This window comes from Panulirus ornatus, chromosome 31 (assembly GCF_036320965.1).
Source record: "Panulirus ornatus isolate Po-2019 chromosome 31, ASM3632096v1, whole genome shotgun sequence".
Lineage (NCBI taxonomy): Eukaryota > Metazoa > Arthropoda > Malacostraca > Decapoda > Palinuridae > Panulirus > Panulirus ornatus.
Genome location: NC_092254.1, coordinates 10,811,551 through 10,832,500, shown reverse-complemented (window position 1 = coordinate 10,832,500; position 20,950 = coordinate 10,811,551). Strand labels below are relative to the sequence as shown.

Here is a 20,950-nt window from a genome sequence, read left to right as displayed (position 1 = left end):
TTATCCGTTCTCTTGCTTCATTTGCTAGTCTACTCTCTCCATTCATTTCTCTAGATTTACTCTCTTCATAAAAGCGGCGTCACACCAGCATTTCTTGTAGATTCTAATATTTCTTTTATCGCGTTCTGTCACACGAGGGAGTAGAACCAACGCGCCAGTCGCTTCATTTTCAAAATTCAAGATGGCGTCGACTACCGAAGAAGCTGCGTCCTCTCATCTTTACTTGTGCTTATTAGACGGCATACAAAGGTAAAACGTGCTATAAGGCGCACCTGGGTGCGCTCATGGTTGGCGCAAAGGGAAATTGTAAGTATTCTTCTATCACAAACGTAACGTAGAAGAATTCACAGAATTCTCTGAGCGCCACGCGTAACTGTCCAGTACGTGTTTCTCTTCATTGACTTCGTTGCGTATATACGCCCTCTGAAGTCCCCAAAACGACGATAGGGTCCTATATTTTTCAATAAGGCTTTCTTCGGACTGGCGTGTCCACACTGAAGTGAACGCTACGGAGGCCATGGCAGAGTTGTTATAACCGCGTAGACAACCCTTGTATGAATGTAAATGATAACATGTTTTAATTATCAAGGTTTGCATGATAAATGTGAACTCGGGTTTTTTTTTCGAAAATAAGGAATAGAAAAAACGTATATGATACACCATTAATTACTTTGAAATACTGTGTATTTTATTAAAGTGTAAATTTGTGGTCACGATAACTGATGAAAACTTTAGGGAGAAAAAAAAATGTCTATAGCTCTGCATGTGATGATAGACCTACTTTCAGAAGGACACAAACATTAGGAGTCGAGTTGAAATTGGAGCATACTGAACTTTCCAGTCTGGCTCTTGAGTTATATAACCAGTGATCCCACAAGATGAAATGACAAAATACTAATTAGTTCATTCGTAAATCCTGTATCATTTACGTACCTTAGGGTAGACCTCGCTGTGGCACACAATATAACTTCACTGCTCCATATTAAAAAGTGAATGGGCCAGTTAAAGGCCATACATATACATTAATAGCTTGTTTGTTTGTAGAATGATCTCGAACACCTAAAGGTGTTTAAAATTTTCATTTAATTATGCCTTAACGACGGTAGTTATAGTCAATCGCTTTAAACCTCAAATAACGTAAACCCACAAACTAATCCATTAGCCAGGCCACGAGCTGCTAACAATCCCATAATCTATATCAACTTTGCGCATTTGGGAAATTTTAGCTGCAAAATTGGGGAAGTTACTCTACAAATGGTGAGAGTATATATAAAATAGATTAAACTTAATGGGGGCTTAACTTTGGACGTTGGGGAAATACGCAATAAATGGAGGATTTAAGAGCGCTGTGGCAATAAGAAAATAACAAACAGTTTTATGTATTGCTGTTGCTTCCCTTACAGCGGGTTGTGCTAAGATGTAGCAACAACGCGCTAAGTGAAGATCCTGGTAACACAGCTTCGATAATGGGAACCAGGATGTCGCTGAATACGGAAGGATAGACAATATTATCCAAAGGTATATTCTTAATCATGATTATAAAAGAGAAGCGCATAGAAATTACTAGCGTAAGAAATCCTAACAGAAAGATATCAGCATTTTTTAATGATATGCGACTGTAATACATATGAAATACGTAAATTCTGGCATAGAAATACATATGATATATATATATATATATATATATATATATATATATATATATATATATATATATATATATATATATATAACAGTTACAGTGAACAACAACGGAATAGACACTGGCTACACTGGAAGAGTTGCAACAGCTGGGATCATATTCCCAGAACGACAAGCGATAATACTTACAGGGACCGAAAATTCAAACTTTAATTAGTATAGTATAGGATAATCATAAATTTCAACTTTAGTCAGTACCTAATGGAACGAAGGTTAACGACACCGTGTCTAACTCAGTGTGTATATATATATATATATATATATATATATATATATATATATATATATATATATATATATATCCAGTTCTGACTCCTTTAATTGATAGGTTTAAGCCATTTCTTCGTTAGTTCTATGAAATAATATGGCTTCCGGGCCATCAGCAGCGTAACGCGTTTCATCTTTTGTTCCTAATTTATTACGTCCGTTTTTTCTCCCAATTCACTTTTACCTTTATCCGTACTGTCTGGGATTTTGATTTTCTTTACGAAATTGATATAAGTCTGCAGTGCTTCATTTATGCCTTTCATCGTTTCAGTAAGAGTCCTTCTTTACAGGTGAAATGTGCGGTATTCAGATATAAGTGTACTATGCCTAATGATTGAGCTAAACTTACTGCATTAGTAACAGTTGATTCAACTCGGGGACTTGGGTCGTCTGTTTGCATGCAACGCGATCCAGGTGAACAATGCTTGCATTAATTCATCACAAACATTTATACCAATTACCTATTTGTTTTCTGTATTATAAGAAAATAAATTTCCGTGCAAGAATAACGGAATTATTTTGCAATGCTTTATTAGCTTTTCTTTGCATTTGTTATGCCTGGTCTGGTTGTAGTAAAGTAAGACTAGGAATTTCATACCATCTTGCGACACTTTCATTTAATACTTTCCTCTTTAGGAAGGAATATTGTCTCCTGGATACGAACCCAAAGAACTGCTATACTGAGAAGAGCAACCATACCAATTGGCTGTTGTTAATTTAGTGGTATAAATGCCCCCTGTAAGCTCGTCATTATAGTTTAGAAATAACGAGGGCCCGTCCGGGAGTTGAACCCGGGACCTCTCGCACCCGAAGCGAGAATCATACCACTAGACCAACAGGCCAGCTGGTTCGTAACAAGTTTGTTATAATCTGTAAAGGTTTCATTTCAAAGAAGAACCTTCTTTCTGTACAGCTACTCAAAATAATTCGGGCGGTGTCTTGGAATCATATCTTAAATTTCGTTTAACTTCTGTCTGATCTTTCTAACAGACCAGTAGGTCATATATCCTGCACACCTGTTTCTTACAAAGTGTTCTCTTTCTGAAACAAAATAAATTCCGGGTCTTAGTAAATCAAAGATATATCCGGGCCTGTCCGGGAGTTGAACCCGGGACCTCTCGCACCCTAAGCGAGAATCATACCACTAGACCAACAGGCCGTTGAACACAGGCACAACGGATGGCCAGGACAATTGAATGTTGAGGTGATGAGAAACGCTGGGAGTATACCAGACGTCAACAGGTGTCTTCATGGCGTACATGAACACGCAGCTCCGGCATGCTGCGTGGACAGTAGGCGTAACCCCCCTCCACCAATAAAAAAAAAAGAAAAAAAGTTAACGCTCAGAGCTAGGGGTCTGTGAGGGTGTTTGTACTTCTGTTCATTACGTTGCCGGGAGAGAGAGAGAGAGAGAGGCGCTGGAGTTAATCAATTACTTGCATGATTTACGATGATTATCCATTAATCAAAGAAAATGTCATCACAAGAAATCACTGATGATAGCCATCGGGGTTCAGCTTCATCCAACTGTATTCGAAGTTATCGAGATATCTTTAAAAAAAAAAAATGAGTGTATGAGGTAGGAAGTTAGGTTTTAGTTTCACTGCATAGAGTGGCTGAAAGGGGAAATCACTAGGTTTTGCCCGTATTGTTACTCATCCCTAAATAATACCCGAAAAAAAGCTTAGAATATTACAGTATAATAATATTCGTCACAATATGTATCTACAATTCTGTGTTTTGTATATTCAGAGGAAGAACCGCATCGAATATTTATGGTAAAGTTTCCTGGTCAACAACTGCTATTAACGGTTTCCGGGAGAACGAGTACTAACGGTTTCCCTACTACTGCTATCAACGGGTTCCCCCCCCCCCCCCCCCCCCGAGTACCACTATTAGGGGCCTGATGTCAGCTGTGGAACACAGTCGGTCTCCTAAAGCCTGCTGCTGCAGGACACTGTGGGTCTGCTGACGCCTGCTGGTTCCAGCTGCAGGAACCACTGGGTCTACTAACGCCTGCTGGTTCCAGCTGCAGGAACCATTGGGTTTGCTGACGCCTGCTGTTTCCAGCTGCAGAACCACTGGGTCTGCTGACGCCTGCTGGTTCCAGCTGCAGGGACCACTGGGTCTGCTGACGCCTGCTGGTTCCAGCTGCAAGAACCACTGGGTCTGCTGACGCCTGCTGGTTCCAGCTGCAGGAACCACTGGGTTTGCTGACGAATGTTGGTTCCAGCTGCAGGAACCACTGGGTTTGCTGACGCCTGCTGGTTCCAGCTGCAGGGACCACTGGGTCTGGTGACGCTTGTTGGCGTTCAGATACGGACCACACTAAGACTGAGCAGATGTTTTAGGGGATTTCAGCACTAAGGCTTCGATACCATTTTAACGGCCTGTTGGTCTAGTGGTATGATTCTCGCTTAGGGTGCGAGAGGTCCCGGGTTCAACTCCCGGACAGGCCCAATTGTTTTGAATAATTAGTGTCTTTCATGACTTTATATAAAAAAAAAATTACCTAATACGAAGGAAAACTAAGTAGTTTACCCATAAACCGTAGTTGATTTAGGAGTAAGATTTTGGCGTCAGTCACTGCAGAACCTGGGTTCGGTCCCCCCCCCCCCCCCCAAGAAAAAAGGACCAACTTATCATTCTTACGTAAAATGAGTTTCTTAAAAGCAACGGCCTGTTGGTCTAGGGGTATGATTCCTGCTTTGGGTGCAGGAGGTCCCGGGTTCAAATCCCGGACAGGCCCATCATTTTAGATTTCTAATCTTATTACTCAATTTCATTTCTTTGTTATATTTTATAATGGGATGATTGGTTGGTACTTCCATGCTCATTTATGACAACATATGGTTATTTGTTTTTATCTATGTGCGTGCCCTTGCTGGGATAACTCTGTGTGTTTGTGTGCGTGCGTTTGTTGAGTGCATGCAAAGGCGTGTGTATATTAGTGTGTGTGTGTATCTTGGTGTGTGTGTGTGTGTGCGTCATTTTGGCGTTATTATGTGTACAAGTAAGCGTTTCTGTTTATATATGGATAAATGTGTACATCTATATTTGTTTGTGTGTGTGTGTGTACCTCAGTATTACCACCTACTTACGCTTACTGGAAGTATGCAAATATTCATAATGTCCCGCTTATTAAACTCATATTGGTTCAACTTTGTTTTTAAAGTGTGTGTGTGTGTGTGTGCGCGCGCGCGCGCGTCAGCGAATCTCATTAAAGACTAATTCATGTGAATGTCGTCTACGTTTATGTAGAAGATAATACCAGCACACAGCACCTACTACATAAGAAAAATGACTTTGATTTGAAGCCTCGAACAGAATTCGAATGAACGAAACTTTCTCTTCACAGTTATGTAATGGTCAGTGGGTGGTAAGGCGATGTGATGGTATTTCTCTCTGCTATAATAAACTACCTGATGAAGGAGAGAGAAAAATAAGGCTGTAAGGAAAGATATGTGTACTTATTGTGTATAAGTAAGAGAAATATATACCATAGTTATTGTATTTGTACGCAGGCACCAGTATGATTGTGTAGCGGTTCGGACACGTAGAATAGTATCGGTACGAAGCTCTACTTTTATGTATTGTTCAGCTATAAAACATATGGAATCTCTATAAGCCTTCAATACTTCCTGTAACTATATGATTCTTATATTCAAACCTGCGTTTTTCTAAAGCCGTGATAACCATAAATACTGCACTAAGCCAGCGTGTCACAGTGTCATGCGCACGACACCGAACAACTAATGAAGCGAGGATTGAAGAGGAAGAAAACGGATGCAAGTTACTGGGAAATCAAGAACCTCGCGTTACGTTAATGGTTCCAGCAGCCGGCCTAATTTTCCCTCCCAGAATGAACGATGTTCTTTTCTTACGCATACGAGCCAAGCTGGCCACCAGAACTAGATCATCTGATGATTTAGGCATAGTTACCGTAAAAGCGGTTTTTTACTTTGGTATCGTTAAGGTTGGCAAAATAACGGCTTTCTTGTAAAGCATCCTCACCAGACGTTTTGGGGGAGTTTGATACAAAAATGTTGTACCCCGTCCGTACCAGGACACTTGTACAAACGCTGGCTTCGGAAAACACTGGTTACAGCAGTACTTTGGGCAGTTATTGTTTGGCTTGGTAGTTATTCACTTTCCAAGTATGTTTTATAATGTTCATTGTATAATAATAATAATAATAATAGCAATAACATTGATAATTATAATGATAATAATTAATAATAATAATAATATGATAATAATGGTAATGATAAGTAATAATAATTGGAGCTGAAGAGGGTGTGATGAAATGGTTTGGACACAAGAGAAAGAATGAGAGGAAAGAGGATGTGCCAGAAGTGTAGGGAACAAGGAGAACGAGGAGACTAAACAGGAGATGGATGGATGGAGTGAAAGAAACTGAACGATTGGGGTCTGAACACGCAGGAGGGTGGAAGGCGTGCACAGGATAGAGTGAATTAGAACGATGTCTTGCACTGTATACTGGGGTTGACATGGTGTCAGTGGACTGAACCAGGGCATGTGGAACATCCGCAATAAACCATAGCAAGGTCTGTGGGGCCTGGATGTGGTAGGGAGCTGTGGTTAAAATGCATTACACATGACAGCTAGAGAATGAATGTGAGCAGATTTGGCCTCTCTTCGTCTGTTCCTAGTGCTACCTTACTAACGCAGGAAACGGCAGTCAAGTATAAAATAATAATAATGATAATACCACTACGAATAATAATAAACCTGCATGTATACTAGCTTGCCGCTTTAAGCTTTAGCAAGGTAGTAGCAGCATGAACTGCTGCACCACGAACTTTAGCAGCAATATCTGCATCATACTAAGCAGCAGGAGGAACAGCAGAAACAAAAGCGACAGCACTAACATAATCCACAGCAGTAGCAGAAACAACAGTAATAGCATCATTAACACTAACAACAATATAAAGACATGACATAATTATTATAATGACTAACATAACCTTGTATCAAATATTTCACCGTAAATTTACTTTTACACCACTTAAAAGGTAAATCATATCTGTACTTAATTCATAATTATGTAGACTACAGTACATAATGAATATATTCTAATCACAATTGATATAATTGCTTTAATTACAGCTTTGAAGCATTTAAAATATTAGGTGTTGCCGAAATCCACCAGTTCGAGATTACACCGTGAGTCGCAAGGCACGTTTGGCAACGCTGTACCACCAAATAACTTTAACACTCCAGTGGAGTCCATCATTTATTTCCCTGCTGCTGAACTTAGCGCATCCTTAGAACTCTACGAGTTCCAAGAAAAAGGGGCCTAACCCTGAGGAATGAAGAAATAAAATGTATTAAGAAAAAAAAACATTAGAGTTTTCAAAGCACTGACCTTGAGCAATGTAGTTCGTAGTTTCCTTCTCTTGGTATGGAAGACACTGATGCACCTCTTAACACTTTTAACACTTTTCAATGTTTAAAACGATCACTCGTCGCTATGAACATCACTATTAAGCATCCGACTTTTCTGTGGTCCATTACGGCGTCACTTTACCCCCCCCCCCCCCCAACACGAATTCAACTCTGACCAATCGTTCATCTGGCTTCTCCGTCACTCGTCTTTGTCTCTTTTTTTTAATTTTTCTCCTTTTTTTCCATAGTCTCTAAGCACCTCAGTTGTCTGCCGTGTCATTTTGATTTACAGGTATTGTTCCCGTACCTGAATTAATACATACAAGCACACAAAGACGTTAGTAAGCCACGAAGCGAGACACCATGGATCAGTTGTTAAACTGCGTCCACTCTTTTTTCTTTCAAATATCACTGTAAGCACTTATCAATATCACTTAGTTCATAATATACGTTATATTATGTTGGACGTTATAGATTTAGAGAATAACCGCAAATGTGCACAAAATCGATTGACGGAGTAATGTTCGATTCAAACTGTCGTCTCGCTGGTGAGGTGACGCTCTGGATTTGGGCGGGAAAGGCAGTGACTTACGTTTGAGTATACCACTTTAAATATTGTTTTTGGTAATAAACTAATTATTTATGACTATTTATTACAATGTAACAGGTATAGATTAGTGCTATAAAATTGTAGATTTTGAATTCTTAGTTAATATTTATGCACTACCTATACACCTTTCAAAAGTTGGCAATGAGACGATGACGTCATAGAGTGGCGACTGAACCTTGTCAGCGAGACCTGTGATTATATATATATATTTTTTTTCGATCCTTTGCTTCAGAACAGTGTTACTCAGCGTCACTGAGGAGATGCTTAGGTGAATAATGCCAGAACAAATACACAAGACTAGATGTATTTAGAGAAACCTTAATGGTCACTTACTTCAAACTGTTAACAAGTTATGAAACTACCATCCACTAGTTTATCGTAAGATTCATGAGTCTCGACAAAGTATAATAAATAAAATAAAATAAATAAAATAATGTTAAACAATGAAGAATGCAGAAAATCATAAAATGTTCCTCATAATCAATATATTATGTAATAACTATAGATGATAATATATACAAACTGTGCAGGTTTATTATTACGGCTTTTTATTTTTTTAGGCCTCCTGACTAGCTGGGCTGGCCCATGTCAGTGTCGCTATATTAATATCGTTCGTATCAGTTTTTGACCAAATATCGATGTAATTTGGTCACATTCTTCAGTTATTCACGATGAATATTAAGATTATACACGTTCTCTATATGTAACATCCCTGACGATGGCACTGTGGGTGAAATTATGATACGAAATACATGCAACCAAGCCAAAACTGTACTCGCCAGTTGATGACGTCATCATCAGACCTTTAACTTTTGAAAGGTGTATAGATCTTGCATATTACCGAATATTAAAGAATATACAATTTTATAGCGTTAATTGATATATATCATATTCGAAAAAATTAATGTGGGTGATCTCTTCGCTATTTTAAAATGACCGAAAAAAACAAATTTCAAAAAGATGTTTTTTCCGCCATCTTTAGAACGTTTGTGGGTCGGTACCAGACGTGACGTATCAGTGATTCAAGTGTATTTTATTGTTATTCGTGAGTGCGTGATCCAAAATGATCTAATGCCCGTAACTCTTAAGCATTATGTAACATAAGATACGATCTGTGTGATTAAATTATAAGTGATGGAAGTGATTTAAATGAAACAAATGGTGGGACCTTAAACAAGTGTGACGATCGTTTTTCGTTTGCCTTTCGCTTGCTATAACATTTGGACGCATCAATCTGGCCATGTACATACGAGAACTTTATCTCTCTTAATTCATTATAATAACTCTAAGAAAAACTTAAATGCTTACGAAACATAGATTGTAACAAGCAAGAGACTTGAAAATGAAGGTGTTGTTGTTGTTGTTGTTGTTGTTGATATTCGTGATGTGTGTAGTGATCAAGATGATTAATAAAATGAACTGGTGTTTAGAAATAAACGCAAAAAGAAAGAAAGAAAAGGATTCTGAAAATTCAGAATGTGTAATAGCCATGTGTAGGATAACACATACGTAATTAGTGATCGTTTTGAACACAGGAGGAGAAATGGTAAAAGGCGTTGATATCAATGTTCCGGAACCTTCTACAGTACGGGAATGCGATCTGCCATACTCGAGGTAAGTAAATACCTGTCATTTTTCAATAAGGCAAATGAGATTAATTATATTATGATTGATCTTATCAGTAATTGCCTAGGGAACCTGTTTATTTTATGATTGATCTTATCAGTAATTGCCTAGGGCACCTGTTTATTTTATGAATAATCTTATCAGTAATTGCCTAGGGCACCTGTTTATTTTATGATTAATCTTAGCAGTAATTGCCTAGGGCACCTTTTCTATACAGAGTCCTGCAGTTACTCCTAACACACATCCCCCCCCTTTTTTTTTTCTCAAGAGCTTAGCGTAGCTTTTGAGTTCGCGCCGCTTCCAGTAGCAGGGTAATGGGTTCTTTGAGAGAGAAAAAAAGGGTCTTTGAGGTGACTGTGTGTGTATTTATTCTAGTGACGTCTGATAAATCTTTATAAATGTTTATAATGAAATTATTTATATAGTATAAGGTTAGGTTAGTCATTGATTATAAGCGCATGATGCCTCTACTGTTGCTGCTGCTGCTCTGCCGTTAATGTTATAACGTTATAACTTAATTCTGTTGCTATGCTGCTTCTGTTGGTACAGCTCTTCTATGCTGTTTCTGTTGGTACAGCTCTGCTATGCTGCATTTGTTGGTACAGCTGCTATGCTGTTTCTGTTGGTACAGCTCTTCTATGCTGTTTCTGTTGGTACAGCTCTGCTATGCTGTTTCTGTTGGTACAGCTCTGCTATGCTGCTTCTGTTGGTACAGCTTTGCTATGCTGCTTCTGTTGGTACATCTGCTATACTGCATCTGTTGGTACAGCTGCTATGCTGCTTCTGTTGGTACAGCTTTGCTATGCTGCTTCTGTTGGTACATCTGCTATACTGCATCTGTTGGTACAGCTGCTATGCTGCTTCTGTTGGTACAGCTGCTATGCTTTTATTCTTGGTACCTGCTATGCTGCTTCTGTTATTACGAACTGTTGCATGATATTCTTTTTATGGTGATGGTGCAGTCTTACTTCCTGATGGTGGTGTTTGTAGTCGTGGTGGTGATGCTGTTGGTGATGGTGGCGCGCCTTTGTTGTTGTTTGTGGTGGTGATGGTGATTTTGTTGATGGTGGTGCTAGCTGTTGTTGTTGTTGTTGTATCTATTTTCAACAGGTTTGGTCATTTTTCTTAACACTCAGCAGCACGACTCGTAATTGCATGAATCATGCGTCTCGTAAGTGCATTTAGAATGCATCGTATCGTCACAATATGGGAATAAAAAGTTACACGCAAGCACAGCGGTTTACACGAAAGCACAGCGGTTTACTCGCAAGCACATTAGTTTACTCAAGCACAGCGGTTTACACGCGAGCACAGCGGTTTACACGCAAGCGCCGCGGTTTACACTCAAGCGCCGCGGTTTACACGCAAGCACAGCGGTTTACACGCAAGCACAGCGGTTTACACGCAAGCACAGCGGCTTACATTTGTTTTAGGAATTTAATTTTTCGTTGGCTTGACCTGCATTTATGTGTATTGTGCAAGCGAGAGGATGACCAGCGTTGCGTTGCTCTCATGAAAGCAACATCACTATGAAACTTTCATTTTACGACGTGAACTTAAGATTGGTTGGGTGTTATGGCTTTTGGCCTATTGTTCCCTGTTAGGTTCGTTAAGGCAGTCAGCCTCAAGTTATAACTACCTAATCAAAGAAATCTTGTCACCCTCTTCAGATGTGTTCATGATAATTCTACGAGCACACACACACACAATCACACAATCACACACACACACACACACACAGCAATTTATTGTCCTTGCCAAAGTGTCGATAAAGATGTACTGTTGGAATGTAGTCCTGTACGAAAGGTGACCTCGTAATGACATCGAATGTTTAACGGCCTTTGCATTATTGACCTGTACAGCGAATGGTGTCTCTGTGTAAATAAATAGATCCAACTTTTCATATTTTACTATTTTTTTTTTTTTTTTTTTTTTGCCAACGAATCCTCCTCTATCACGGAAATTTAGATATACGTTCCGTAAGTGTGTTTATAATTTTCATCGTCTAAATTCAGTAAATTCAAAAAAGTGTAAACCCAAACCAACATGCCTTATTATTTGCTCGTAACACACGACTGAAAATCTTTGTAATATCACCCGTCTTATTAGGTACGTTAGAACGCACAGAGCCATTCAAGTAACAGTAAACATACTGGGAGAGCGCGTATGGTCCTAGAATCGTCTCGAACTCCTGAAGATGGCGTTCAAGTTCTCTTTCGATTATTGGTCGTAAGATGAAAACGTTCATGATCCCCTCTTGACAGTCGACAGGAATGAGTATACAAATAACCCACCAACGACCCAGCCAGCCAATCGCTCACCCGTACAGACACGGTTTTCGAAATAAGGTTGTGACGTCAGAATATCCATTTAAATACGGTATGTCCCACATCATCTGCCGAGCATAACAAATTATAGACACACTTAAGATAACGTTTGTAATGCACCTTTGCAGCAGGAGAAAGTAGATAAAAGTTATCCCAAGTACAGGAGCGCAGTGTAATAATAATCCAAGTTGGAAATTCAAATTTAAAGCATCGCAGAGTACGATATGGTTCATATCCACGTTAATAAGCCCCGAGCACAGAGTAATCCACGCCAAAGAATTACAGAGTAATCCACATCTGAGAGCTTAGGGTACATGAACCAGTACTCAAGTGTCCACATCTAAGAATATTGGGAAAGTCCCAAGTTAAAGCCACATTTGAGTATCTTCGTTAAAGAGCTCGGGGAGAGAGAGAGAGAGAGAGAGAGAGAGAGAGAGAGAGAGAGAGAGAGAGAGAGAGAGAGAGAGAGAGAGGAGTGAGTATATTCCACATTTAATACCGACTGTAAAAAGGGGGACAAAGTAATTCAAAAGTTCAGTGAACACCTTTAAAGAGCGTGTCTGTCACTAACCCAACCGTAGACCAGGGCAGATAAGAGTGTGTTACAAGACGAGTGTCGCAGGAGGAGGTGGGCGGCGCCACTGCTGGCGCGGGCCGTGATGGTGGTTGCTCCTCCTCCTCCTCTCTCCTCTACCCCCCCCCCCCTACTCCCACCCCCACCCCACCCCCATAACCGGGTGGGGTCAGTTTGCGAGGAGGAGGAGCAGCAGCAGCAGCGCTTGGGGAAATCAACCCGCTCCTTCGCACTCAGGTTCCCGCCGCTCAAGACCCACTCGCAGCGGGTAATTGGACACTGGATGCTGCCTGTTACCACAGTGGCTCCCACTGTCCTCGTAAAGGGAGTTCTCCCATGCATTAGGTGATGGATTATCATTTGTCATCTTCATATATGTGCGCGAGAGCGCATGCGTCTATGTGTGTGTGTGTGTGGGGGGGGGGGGGGGGGGCTGTTCGATAACTGTCTGTTTGTTTGGTACGAAATTTATGATTCCTGGTTGATTGAACAATGACACGTTAGTCTTTGGGTATGTCTTCTCATTCGACGAAAAGGGCATCGCAAATAAAGCCGTCTCCCAGCTCAGAAATTCCCCTCCATGTCATTCTGAATTTCTCCTGCTTTCGCTTCTGGCATCACTCAAATTCTTCAATGTTTTTCTTTCCATCTTATTCTGCGCCTGCTTACTGGTCGTTTGTATGATGGTTTCCAGTCCCCTTTTTTTCTTCCAGGTAAGCTTTAATCTCCAGCCTTTTCCAATACTCTTTGCCATCTCAACTGTCTTCTTTGAAGAAGTGAAAGTATGGGTTCCCTCCGTATTTCGTCATATTGTTGCAGGATCTATTCACGTTACAGTGTCAGTCTGTCTGTGGACGTTCATCACATCTGCTTGAAACTGATTTTGTATCTTAGCAACTGAGGGTTCCAGGTTCATAGCTCATAGAATTGAGTCTTACTGCCTCTATTCTTCGAAGACTGATTTTGTATCTTAGAACTGAGGGTTCCAGGTTCATAGCTCATAGAATTGAATCTTAATGTCTCTATTCTTCGAAGACCCTTCCTGTCCTTCGTAGGTAAGCAAAAGAGTGTGCGAAGTCTCTCTCTCTCTCTCTCTCTCTCTCTCTCTCTCTCTCTCTCTCTCTCTCTCTCTCTCTCTCTCTCTCTCTCTGAGGCATCACTATATTTTCACTTTTCGATCCAAAGTGGGTTTTCCTCCTGTCAGTCAAAAAGTTTATTCCTAGACTCAAATATTTAGAACTTTCTTTCTGAACTTCTGAAGTGTTTCTTCCCATGATTGATTGCTCAGGAGGTAGGTTACGCTGATCAAGGATTCGCGAAAGTCTTTGGATTTTCTCTCGCTGGTATTTCTTATTTCGTTGTCTTTTAGAAGATTTCGTTCCATCTGACACCTGGTCTGTGAAGGTCTTCGTCTGAGTGTATGGACCTTGTGCGTCATCTATTGAAGGCAGACTGGTTTCTCCAGCTCATTCTCGAAATACTTCGCTTATGAAGTGCAAACGCTTGAAGTGAGGGAGTTAAGCACACATTCTAGTTGGTGGGTATGCTAACATTGAAGTTGTCAACCTTCTCATGACCATAGTTGAGAGGCCCAAAGCCAAACCAATCAGCCACCCATGTTCTACCATTGTTAATCCCAGCCCCATCTTTTTCTGCTTATTCTCATTTCTCGTGTCCAGTCCTCCCTGGTTCAGCTTCACTGCTGAGCTCCCTCTGCTTCCACCTGTCTTCCTAACATTGGGCTCTCTCTACTTCCCATTTTCCCATCTGTATCTGTTCTCCTCGCCTCCGATTCTCGTTTTCTATCCACCTACATCCCCCCCCCCCCCCCCCCCGCCTTCCTAACCATCTCCAACCGTTCTTGCACCCTTCCCCTCCTGCACAGGTCGCTTCCACTCGTCCTCCGCCACCTCACACATTCCCCCTTATCCTCTAACCCGTCCCTTACTTCCGCGTGTATCCACCTCCATCTCCGCTTTAGTTCAGGTTTATTATCAACTGGAAAATGAGTTCTGTCGGCAGAGTTGGGTTTGCCTACCCTGGAACAGAAGTTCATCTTCGTCAGGAGGGGGGAAAAAAAATGATCAAGTGGTATGGTAAGCCTTCTTTATCCCTTGGCCTTTAGGTGAACATGGAGTGAGTGAATCTTTGTCTCTTGGCCTCAGGTGAACTTCGACTGGGTAAATATTTCTTCCATGGTCTCTTGTGTCTCTTCGTGATCAGGCTTGATGTAAGGGCACGTACCGCTTCACTGTGTACAACCAGAGGAGAATACGATACAGTATCTCTCACCCGTGAGGTCTGGCAGTGTTCTTGAACCTCACCGATATCTAGCCATTACCCACACATTCCTCTTCCACGACAATGTCTGTTTTTCGTTTATGGGTCCGATGAACGTGAACTTTTATTTAAGTGAGTGAACTGTGGGTGTTCATAAATCAGTTGTTTTCTTCTGTGCTGCGAGAAATTGGATGGTTCTGACGTGGTATATGGGGGGGTGGGGGGAGAGCTGTCGCTGGTGTATATTTTATGTCTTTCATTTCACCCGTTGGATTGAATTAGATTGATTCGATTAAAGCTACACTTATGTTTTCCCTATGTATAAATGACGTATGGATTCATAGGTGAATTGAAAGTGGCTTAATGTTTATCGTAATTCATCTTCGTGATAACCTGTCCCCACACCTACGTATACTCGATGGAAATTGTTACCTAATTGTATTGTACAAGTTTTGGGGTTTTACAATCGCAGAGCCCCGTGTCTTGAACATTCTCTGGTGTTTCGGGGTTAAAGTGAACATATACGTTAAGAATTGGACGGGGTCATACTTTTAGTCTGTTAATGTCACTTGGATTTCATATACTCCTGCTATATATGTGTGTGTGGGTGTATAAACCCTTAGCTCGTTTAACTGTACCTTTTATTTCCTTTGCCCTGTGAGGTTATTATCACGGACACAAATGCTAAACCAGCTGTTATCTGCGCCGGTCACCTCAAGGGGGGGTATACACCTCCGTTACTCACACGATCCTGACCCACTCGAGAACATGGAACGACCCTCCCTCCCCTCCCCCTCCCCCATTAAGCTGGTGAAAGCAATTTAACCGTAATTCACTGGGGGAGATGGAACCAGCAGTGCATTTCCTAGTTACAAGTTGCAATTTCCTCTCAAAATCCGTCAATTCCACTTGCAAAGAATTTTCCATTATCGACAAATTGAACGTTAAATTTGCAAAAAAAAAAAAAAAAGATCGGAATTAAGTCAAGGTGAAAAGCAATTTAGGGTTCTCATCACAAAATGATAAATTCATAATGAACTCAGGCAAGCACGTAACGAACCCCGGCTCCAGTAATTGGTTGATCACGTTCAAGTTGTGACGATAGCCAGAGGGGGGGGGACCCCCCCGTCTTTTTTCTCATAGTTATTTTAGGTTAGGTTAGGTTACAGCGAACTGAACGTTCTGGGTGGGGGTGGGGGCGGAGGGGGACATTTCCCAAAGGAGTTCGTTCAAGAGAACAGAATCAGATTCCGTGGAGAAGTCGTCGTGTGTTTACAAAGTATGATCGTTCTTGTGTCTATTGTTGGAGTTCGACGTGGCAGAGATCGAAATGTATTGATCACTGGGGTTCTCTTACTATAAGCGGGAAGTCATGTAGTCCAATTTTTTTTAAAGTCGCCAACAATGGCATGGGTAGAAATTTATCCACTTAGCATAACCATCTCAGGCGAAAGAAAATTATACGAGAAAAGAAAGACGAATGATAAGACATTCGTAGCTCCTTAGATGTTTGAAAATCCTATTCCTTAAGGACTGGAAAGGGTTGTAGGGTAGAATGAAAGACGAAAGAAGGCGTGGAATTTACACCTCTCTTTTCCATGAGAGCAGCCAGTCCCTCTCGTCCATGGAGGGTGTCACCATACTGTGGATATGTAACAGCAGCAGCAGCAGCAGCTAGATGCGTACCAGGTTGTCAAACCTTTCTTGGCGGTTTCTCTGGACGCGTAATGCAACCGCTGTCGTTCAGCTGCTGCGTCCCCCATGATGTATTTCAGTCATTAGAGTCCCCCCCTCTTCCGTCCACCAGGTCCCTGGACCTCGGATGGATGTCGTCTGTATCCTCTTTTGCGCTGCCGCCCACAGGGTAAGGTAGGTAAGGAAGGAGTGTACGATACATCTCAAGCCTCAAATGCCGATGGATTCAAAATCGATCGGGCGGAGGGACATGCGTTAAAGCGCCTCTGCTATAAACAACAGACGTGAGACACTAGTGAATAACTCAAGACCCATTAGCGTTTTAAATGGCTGTTCGTTATGAATTCGAACCAGCCACTCGGGCGTATGTAACCACATCGTTTAATGTAGAGAAAACGTGTGTGTGTGTGTTTTCCACGCCATTTCACACCTGTGGCAAATTAGACGTAACACCTGCAGGAGTATAGATGACGTTGGGGGGGGGAGGGGATGGATGAACAGCTGCTGCTGTTGACGACATGTGTTGTAATAACACTTGTGATGCACTGCACTCCCTGCAGCCACCCGTCAGCGTGGTCAGTGCGCATGTTGTCCATACGCCATTAATAGCCATGGGTAGCGTATTTAATGAAGGTCTGTTATGACACACGGTGTTTACGAAACGCGTAAATTTCTTCTGTTTTTCTTTTTTTCTAAGTTTTCTAGTTCTCTTCACATCACAGCAAAGGAGAGTATTCCTCATATGGTAGAGATTGAATTCCGTTAAATTTCCGTTTTTCGTAACGTCGCAATCAAGATATATCTGTCTCTGAGAGCTTGACGACTTCCAAGTCTTTTGAGTGTAAAGTGAAAAGTATTGACGGAAGAGTTTGCAGTCAAAGCGTCTTTAATCTCGTGTATAAGATGGCTCAAACGTTCGCAACAGAAACGTTTGCAATCCATCAGACTGTGTCATTGAAATGCAACGTTATGGATCATTTTAAGACCATGTCTCTCCTCACACCTTTCATGCAGAGAGCTTGCGAAAGATTTCTTGACGTTTAGATGGAAATAAATAACTTGCAGTCATACGGGATATATATATATATATATATATATATATATATATATATATATATATATATATATATATATATAATGATAATAATTTTCTCTTGAAAATCATCTCTTCGTATTGTCAAATATAATCACATAACGCATTTTGGGAAAATCGAAAAATCTGTAGTTTGATAAGCGACGTTAATTTCACAGAATAAGAAATAAGAACCTTCAGGCATTTAAATGAAAATTTAAGGTTTTGAAACTTTTAAGTACAACTAAGTTGGGCCGTACTTCACGACCGTTGAACGTCGTTTTCTATGACTTGTATTGGTATTGAAGAACATAAGAGGCAGACACTCTCATGCGTTTTTTTTTTTAATAATGATTTAAAGATAGAAATATGAATTAGACATTCGACGTATCGGAGAACTCGATGTTTGAGTTAATGGAGGCACTGCATACGGCATTTTTGTTTTTATTTATCCACCTCTCTTTTCCTCTTCTCCCTCCACCACGTCTCTCGTTCTCTCTTTCTCCCTCTCTTCTCTCCCCACTCCCCTTTCTCCTTCTCCCTGTTTTTCTCCCTCCCCGCCTTACCCCTCTCTTTTCATTTTCCCCTCCATTTCCCATTCTCCCTGTCCTCTTCCTTCCACTGCCCTCCCTCCCTTCCACTCTCCTTGCACTGTTCCCACACACACACACACACACACACACACACACACACACACACACACTTGCCGACATAGGCTGGTGGGGTGGCTATTGTCCATCTGTACATGGGTATTGTTCTCAACCCTGCCTGTAGCTGGCATTTTAATTAAGGGAGACAATAATGTCATAATCGAGTAGGAGTTTTATGGGTATATATATTTTTTTTTTCTTTTTTTGCAAACTATCGGAGATTTTAACTTCAATTTAATCCTGGACAGTTTCTCGACTAGTTGGACGCGGTGATTCGGGAAGTAATTCAAGAAATTCCCTCAGAATTAGCCAAGCATAATTATTTTTTTCTCATGGAATAATCCCAGGTTTTTAGAAGAGGAACAAGGGTACAAAGGAATGATTAATCTCTGTATAGTACGAGGTCTTGTGTGTGTGTGTGTATATATATATATTTATATATATATATATTATATATATATATATATATATATATATATATATATATATATATATATATAGTGTTGCAAATATTAAACATTTTGTAAGCGAATTAATGTGTCAAAATAAGATTATAAAATATTGCCTGCCATTGCATCTTTTTGAAATTTCGAAATCTGCTATAACAGTGATCCATAATTTTTCCAATGAACGTTTTTCGCAGGTGCCAACTGAACTATTCCAAAAAAAAAACAAAGGCAAGTTTCAAAATAAATAGAAACACACAGGTAGTCTGCATTGTTCATTTCGTCCTGGTGTATGTCATCATCATCATCAACTTCATCATCAACACGAGGGTAAAACTGTTACTAGTGTAGAATATTTGGAACTGTCTTTTGTAGTTGTTGTTGTAGAAAATTTGGAATTGTCTTTTTGTAGTTGTTGTTGTTGTTGTAGAATATTTGGAACTGTCTATTGTAGTAGTTGTAGAGAATTTGGAACTCTTTTGTAGTTGTTGTAGAATATTTGGAGCTGTCTTTTGTAGTTGTTGTTGTTGTTGTAGACTCGGTAGATGTTTTGTTTTATCTCTAAATTCGAGGATAACTAATACCTTAACGATTGTTACTTGATACTGGTCGTGACCAGCGTTGTATCATTAAGGACCATGCTGATGGTAATGCTAAAAAACGGGGGGGGGGGGGGGGGGAATCTGGATATTACAATTTAAGAATAATGTTACCAACATCTATTTAATCAACCACTTTCCCCATACAACCTTATGCCTCTGTGATTCGAATGATCATTATCGTATACCCATCCCCATTATACAGTTAGCACTCCGTCAGTGCTCAGACATCTCATTATCAGCCATATATGCACTGACCTCACTTGCCAATAAATATGTGACCCCCGTTGACGAACTCAACTAGCTCTCCCATCTAAAGCAGCGGCTCTGGCCTGTCTTTGTATCACACTAGGCTTTCATCAGCTCTTCTCTTCCCACGAAAATACTTGCGACGCCCTCACGTCGGAAATATTCCCGGCACAAGCAACCTATATCTACTGTCCTTTAGTATAACATGTTCAACAGTCCTTTAGGATACTCGCTCCGTTTTCTTTGCCCGTTACCACTCCAAATGTGCTACTTTCTCATCCCTTATTTACTCTCCTTTTCAATCTCTGCATCTTCCTCTTGACCTCCTGCCGCTAACTCTTGTACACCTCCGAATCACTCGCACTCATTCCTTGTAGGTAACGACCCCTCTTTTCTCTCACAAACGACTTAACGACTCTGTCTCCTTGTCACCCTAGTTACATCAACGCACATTCAAACTCCCCGGTGTGAACTTTCACGCAATTTCCCTCGTGAGCGAGGTACTGTCAGGAAAAGATGACTGAGTCTTAGAAAAGTCCTCACTTGGTTCTCTTTCTTCCCTATTTTGGAAAGTAATAAAGGAGGGGAGGATTTCCACTTTCTCACTTCCGTCCATGTTAGTCATTTTCTATAACAAGTAGGAGGTACTACGTGGGCAGTAATATATCTTCCCTGTTCCAAAGATATATATATATATATATATATATATATATATATATATATATATATATATATATATATATATATATATATATATATATGTGTGTGTGTGTGTGTGTGTGTGTATATATATGTATGTATATATGTATGTATATATGTATTTGTGTGTGTGTGTGTGGTGTATTTGTGTGATAACATATATTGAACTTTAAAGGAGTTCTTCATTCATGGGACCTCTTTCTTGAACTTGACATACTTAAGACATTTAGTTTCATCACTGCTTATGCTATAGATCAAATGCCTTGGTATTATGAAAGAAAAAAGTTGATTTTTCAATATTTTTTTGTTAATTTAGGTGTTTACATTTTTGTTATTTGGGACAGTACCCTAACTTCTTGGAGTACGGTGCTTCCTCTCAAAAACAATTCCTCGCTGCGGACAGGATTCGAACCTGTGCGGGCAGAGCCCAATGGATTTCAAGTCCATCTCCTTAACCACTCGGACACCGCAGCTGTGAATACACGAGCGCGTTTGTGTGTGCTTAATCTTCAGGTGAAAAAAATTGATATGCACAGTGGGGTAAACTCTCCATTTATGGAAGACATAATCAAAGGCCAGAACTGTAGACGCGGGAGACGAAGTCTCCGGTATTTGTGGGTTTTGTACCAACATGAGAGAGAGAGAGTGCTCAATGGTCTCGGAATTGTCTTTGAACACCCTAAGAAAGGTACTCAAGTTCTTTTCGATCGGTTGGAAAATGAAGTTGACCACGTGATAGCGGCCTT

General features: G+C 40.6%; 1 protein-coding gene and 5 non-coding genes across 7 annotated transcripts in view; 2 read left to right on the top strand and 4 right to left on the bottom strand.

The window, feature by feature from the left end:
• Positions 1–7,507, bottom strand: part of LOC139758810 (putative neural-cadherin 2) — an 831,293-nt gene extending 823,786 nt beyond the window's left edge. Inside the window, exon 1 of one of the 2 annotated variants that reach the window (XM_071680628.1) lies at positions 7,358–7,507. The gene's annotated coding sequence lies outside the window, so the exon portion shown is untranslated. The remainder of the gene's footprint in view (positions 1–7,357) is intronic. The other variant, XM_071680630.1, reaches the window with a different exon arrangement.
• Positions 2,739–2,810, bottom strand: TRNAP-CGG (transfer RNA proline (anticodon CGG)). The gene has a single exon. It is a non-coding gene; the product is annotated as a tRNA-Pro (tRNA).
• TRNAP-AGG (transfer RNA proline (anticodon AGG)) lies at positions 3,056–3,127 on the bottom strand. The gene has a single exon. It is a non-coding gene; the product is annotated as a tRNA-Pro (tRNA).
• Positions 4,356–4,427, top strand: TRNAP-AGG (transfer RNA proline (anticodon AGG)). The gene has a single exon. It is a non-coding gene; the product is annotated as a tRNA-Pro (tRNA).
• Positions 4,646–4,717, top strand: TRNAP-UGG (transfer RNA proline (anticodon UGG)). The gene has a single exon. It is a non-coding gene; the product is annotated as a tRNA-Pro (tRNA).
• Positions 7,508–20,595: 13,088 nt separating the features above from the next.
• Positions 20,596–20,677, bottom strand: TRNAS-UGA (transfer RNA serine (anticodon UGA)). Its single transcript has one exon. It is a non-coding gene; the product is annotated as a tRNA-Ser (tRNA).
• Positions 20,678–20,950: the final 273 nt, after the last annotated feature.